This window comes from Cavia porcellus, unplaced genomic scaffold (genome assembly GCF_034190915.1).
Source record: "Cavia porcellus strain 051 isolate PalLab524CR breed Dunkin Hartley unplaced genomic scaffold, mCavPor4.1 scaffold_16, whole genome shotgun sequence".
NCBI lineage: Eukaryota > Metazoa > Chordata > Mammalia > Rodentia > Caviidae > Cavia > Cavia porcellus.
Window position 1 is genome coordinate 48,354,385 of NW_026947499.1, and position 6,000 is coordinate 48,360,384.

Sequence of the window (6,000 nt, forward strand, 5' to 3'; positions counted from 1 at the left end):
ATTCCATTGCCCTGCCATCTTGTTGGCATTTGTTATTATTTGATTCTTGTTGCTGGCCATTCTTGCTGGGCTAAAATGGAATTTCAGTATTGTTTTAATTTGCATTTTAATGTCCAGTGATGTTAAGCATTTATTGGCCATCTCTATTTCTTCTGAGAAGTGTCTATTCATTTCAGTTGCCCATTTTTTTGACTGGGCCTTTTATTTTGGAGAGATCTAATTTTTAAAAATTCTTTACATTCTCAATATTAGTCCTCTGTTCAAGGTATAGCTGGCCGATTTTTCTTTTTATACTCTTGGTTGTTCTGTCACTTCGTTGTTTGTTTCCTTTGCTGTGTAGAAGCTTTTTAATTTGACATGATTCCAGTTGTTGATTCTTGGCACTATTTCTTGTGCTACCCCACCCTAGGGGAGTAGTATAAAAGGCAAATGAGGAGGGACTGATTGCTTCTTCTTTGGAGAAGCTCCTGTCTGCCTGCTGCTTGAATGTCATCTCCTGGTTTCTGGTACAGATGATTTGGCCTCTGCCTGGGACTCTTCAGCCTTCATCATAGACTCTTCAGCCTTCCATTGTAGATTCTTCAATATTCCATCATAGACCCATCAGCCTCCTGATACAGACTTTCATGGGACACTGCAGTAAGCTCCAGCCCTTGGGCTGAACACTTCAACCTCTAGCATGCAGACATCCTCTACACGTTCCCTCATTCAACTTTGTGGTTGACCATTGTATGACAATCTTCTAATTTCTTATATATTTATATATTGTGCATTATATCTATTTCTCTACTAAGACCTGACTGATACACTGTGATTATACCTGATCATGTCGTTCAAGCATCTTTAGGAATGGCTTGTGGGAAGAGTTTGTAAAGGTTCAGAGATGTTGCCTGAAAGAGTAGAGATGGCTATTCTGTATGGGAGATTCTGGTCAAAGCTCAGAAGATCAGACTGCTGATAGAAATTCTACCAGTAAAGACCAGCGTTAGGAGCTTTCTGCTGGAAAGGACTGTGGTAGGTGTTGGACTCCACATGATACAAGGCTTGGCAAAAAGTTTGTCTGTATTTTGCTCATGTGCAGAGACTTTGCCTGAGATTAAGATTAAGGGCAGTGGGCTAATTAATCTGGCAGAAGTAGAAGAAGTTTCAAAGCAGTTGAATGTTGAGGCTATGCCATGGCTACTACTAGGTGCTCTTAGACAGATTTATATTGAGAATCAAGAGCAAGGAGCACAGCAGGATAATTTTAAATTTTGTGAGTTTAGCCAGAAAGGAATCTCCAGTAAAGCTCTGACCTGAAAAGATAGAGCAGATTTTGACTGCTGAGAAGAAATGGGAGAAAGATAGCCTGAAGGCAGGCATCACAAGAAGCAGCAAGTCTCCATCTTTTTCAGCCTCATAACTGCAAAGGTAAAAAAAAAAACTTTGCTTTGGGGAGAAAGCCACAGCACACCAGGTTCCAGAACAGCAGAAGCATAGAAAATTTGTCCCTCAGAATTGGATTCAAAGTGCCCAGGAATCCAGGCACTCAACCCTTATAGCCAAGTGAGAGGAAAGTCTGGGTACTGCTCCAGCTGGCAACAGACCTTGACATCATCCACATGGCATTGCTTTTAGGTGCAATCAGAATGCAAGAGTTATGGGATTAAAAAGGATTCTCCCCCAATTTCAGAAGACCTTGGAGACCAGGCAGTGTGCCCCTCAGAGTGCAATGTGTAAAGCCGTGAGGTTGAAGCCAACGATGAAATGCAGACCCCAGAAATTTGGAGAATCCAAGAACATGGATCATCTGAGGAAACTTGCAAAAAGAGAGCAGAGCAGGCCTAAGAGAGAAGCCATGGGAGCTACAACCACCAAAAGTGCCATAAGTGTGGAACCATGCAAGCCCTTTGGAGCTCACAATTTGCCACAGATTGCTTCAGATGCTGGAAGTGGAACTACAGGGTTTAGGTTTGCTCTGCTGAATTTTGCACTTGCTTTGGTCCCAATCCTTTGTAGCCCACTGTTTGTAACTTTCGGAATGAAAACATTTATCTTGTACCATTCAATGTTGAAAGTTTTTAATTTTTCATTTGTATAAGGGCTTACAGCTAAGAGTTGCCTAACATTTTTGAACTTGAACTTTTCAGCAATGCTAAGACTGTTGGGACTTTGGCAACTCTTGCAAATGAACTAGATACCCTTTGCATAAAGGGATGTGCAGGAATTTGGAGGGCCAAGGGCAAAATGTCATGGTTCTAAGGTAATATAATGTTGATAGATTTAATACTGGTTCTTAAGGCTTGTTAAACCTGTGTTATAATGCCCATGTTGTGAAATGACAAAAATAAGCATATCTTTGTATCTAAAAGCCTATTTAAAGAAATGCATCTGGTTGTCAGATTGACAAGGGATGAATCATAATGGTTAATACATTGTGTCAACTTGAAAAGTTTAGACGTTTAAGCAACTCAGCAAGGAGGTAGGGTCCTTACCTTGTAAACATCCTCATCCTATGAAGGAGGAGGACACAGAGATGGCGTGAATGCCACACCTTCCATAGGGGATGATAGCCTACTTACAATATTAGGCTTGCTCCCACACACACACACACTTACTTTTGCTACTTTTGCTATTTCTGCTGTCGTCTGCCTGAACTGTTGCCCCTGTGCCAAACCACCCTGCTTTGGTGACAAATGAATATGAACTAAAACCTCCATAAACTGTGAGCTAAATAAATCTTTTCTTGCTTAACTTTGGGTGTCAGGTATTTTGTCTCAGCAATGGGAGAAAAGTTAAACACTTAATTGCTCAGCCTGCATGGTACATTCATTCTATAAGACTTTTGGTATTGTTGCCTTCATTGGATTTTTCTAGGATTGAGAATTTTTTGCAGTGCTGCTTTGGTGGTCATGAATTTCTTTAGGTGCTCTTTGTTATGGAAATACTTTATTTCTCCACAAAATCTGAAAGAAAGTTTTGGAAGATATGTAAGTCTTAGTTGTTTTTTTTTCTTTTCTTTTCTTTTTTATTTAAGGAGAAAAGAAAAAAAAGTGAAAGGGTACAAGTTATACAGATTTACAGAAGAAAAAAATGAACAGAAGGAAATCACTAGTTAATGGATTACATATTGCCATCTTAAAAATAATTGTTCAAGTCACAAAATTAAAGCTTGTAGAGTGGACATTCCAACAATGATACTGCAAACAGTTCTGTTCAATGATCCAATAAAACTCTGTGATATCATTTTCTATCTTATACACTTAAATATACATGCAGTTATATAGTTTAGAGCACTTTCTTTTCCTCTCTTTTGTACAATGACTATTACACATTTTGGGTTTCATTGTTCCCACGGTTCTTATTGCTTTTTTGGAAGAGAGTAAAACCAAATGAGACATAACAGGACAGAATCAGTCAAGTCAAAAGGGTGGACATAATAGATAATATAAAAACATAATACAAGGTGATCATCAATGATTACCATAATGCCTCCCACTATCTCTAATAGAATTGCCTATATCATTAGTTATAATACAATTGAACAAAATAGTAAAGCACAAAACCGACAAAACCAAAACATTGGAGACATTGTAGGTCTTCAAAAGTAGATAAAAGTCAATGAGAATGGGCGTTATAATGAATCTCATTATCTTCTCAGCTGATGCCTAAACTTTCGAACCTGATACTATCCATCAAAACAGAATAGGGGAACATCAGGCAAAAACAAGATGGTGAGAGTAATACAGGGCTTCAAATCGAGATAATGGAAAGTCAAAGTGGGTTACTATATTATATCCTGCTATTTTTTCCCTTTAATTAAACGGATAAAAATAAAAAAGTAAATAATGGAGTGGAGATTGAGAAAAAAGAGGGCATAACAGAAAAACAGCGCAGATCAAAACATAACCATTTAAGCAGAATAGTGTTTCACCACCAGATAATTCCGACCTAAAAGTAGTTACCATATTGACTCTTTCCTTGAAGTCCTTGAGTACAACTTCATATACTGTAGCATTAAGTATATCAAAACAATGTAAAACCATTTAAGAGAATGACAGCATTACAGAGTATTTAGAATCGACTAACAGAAAATGAACAATGGTTTCTGTATAATCTCCTTGTCTTTAAAAGGTTTTTTCTTATACTATCATACATAATAAAATCCAATAAGATACAACCTATTTAGACCATTGGAGACAGAAGAACAAAAGCTAGATGAGACTTCCAAACAAGATGATACTAAATCAGTATTACCTATTAAGATGTCATTTTCTCTAAAATAGCTGTTCCTATCATCCAATCTTCTCTGTCTCATTTCTGTTGAGCTCTTTTTCTGTCAGTAGCTGTCAGTTTGTCTTCTTCAGTTTGTTCTCTGCTCCATTCGTGTGGCCTCCCCGCCACCATTTCTGGCTTCTTTGTATTTTTCTTTTTTTAGAATATCCTGCAATACTTTCTATAGGGTTGAATTGGTGGTTGCAAATTCCCCCAGTTCCTCTTTATCCTGAAAGCACCTTGTTTTTCCATCAATTTCCAGGGACAGTTGTGCAGGATATCTCAATCTTGGCTGGAGATTATTATCTTTCAAAGCTTGAATTATTTCCCCCCACGCTCTTCGTGATTTGATGGTTTGTGCAGAGAAATCTGCTGTAATTCTGATGGGTGTTCCCTTGTAAGTGGTCTGTTTCTTGTCTCTTACAGCTTTTAATATTCTGTTCTTGTATTGAATTTCTGGAATTTTTATTATTATATGCCTGGGTGTTGCTCTGTTAGGGTTGTAGGTAGCTGGGGTCCTGTATGCCTCGTAAATCTGAGTATCTTTACCTTTTGCTAAATTAGGAAAATTCTCCTGGATTATTTCTGTGAGTAGCTTTTGTAGTTCACTTGTTTGTGTCCCTACTTCTTCTTTTATGTTCTTAATCCTTAAGTTATGGCTCCTCTTATCATCTTCTTGTCTTTGTATTATTGCTGTTTGTTTCTTTGTTATTTTTAAGAAGTTTTTCATTTCATTCTCCCATATTACAAGTCTGCCCTCCAGTTCAGATAGTCTGTCCTTAGTTTCTTTCAAGCTGTTATGCCAGTCTTCGATAAACTTCTTAGTTTCTTGGTAGTCCCTTTGAACCTGCTTCACGTATTCTATGCTTTCTCTGTTTTCTCCATCAAACAATTCTCCCCTCTTTTTCTGTTCTTCCATTCCACCATCTGTTTTTTCCTGGGTGGTGCTTAGCATTTCTCTAACTATTCTGCATACTTCTAGCTTCAGGTCGTTGATAACTTCATTCCTGAATTGGTCTATGAGGCTCTCTATATGGCGCTTAATGTCTATTGGTGCGGTGTCTGCTATTGCCTGTTTCTCAGAATTGGGGGCCGAGGAGCCTTTCTTGTTGCTTCCCTTCCCCATTTTCTCCATTCCTTTAAAATGCAAGCTTACATAGGAGGCCCAGCTTCCCTCCCTGTCAGCCACAGCCTGATCGAATTGCGCTGGCTAGGTGTTCCCGCCCACCGCTGCGCACCAGGGAGTTATGGACTAGGCAGCCTACGCGGAAGTCAGTCACCCCTCCGGGCCACCGTCAGGCTCTGGGATCTGGGTTAGGCCAGCCTACCAAGTCCACCCGCAGCGTCACACAGGCCAGGCACTTTTCACCAATCCCGTCCAAGAGGGGAATGTGTGGCTAGAGTCGCCACCACGTGTTGGGAGCTGCGGCCAACACCGGTCGCCTTACTTGGCGGACATAGGGCCTGTGGGTGGGAGCGGAGCCTGAGCTAGATTGCCCCTCCCATCGAGTGAGTCAAGTTGGCGCCTGCTTCCTGCCCCCTGATTGCGCTGGCGACTTAAACAACCCGCTCTGTAAGATAGTCTGCCTAGCAACAACTGATGTTAGCCAATCAGCCCGCATCGCGCGCTTTGAACTGATTGGCCACTGTTACCCTATAAAAGTAAATGCCTCTCCCGCCACAAGAGAGAAGCACAGAGAAAGCACAGAGAGAGATAGAAAAAGTCCACCGGCGAGAAAGGGCTGG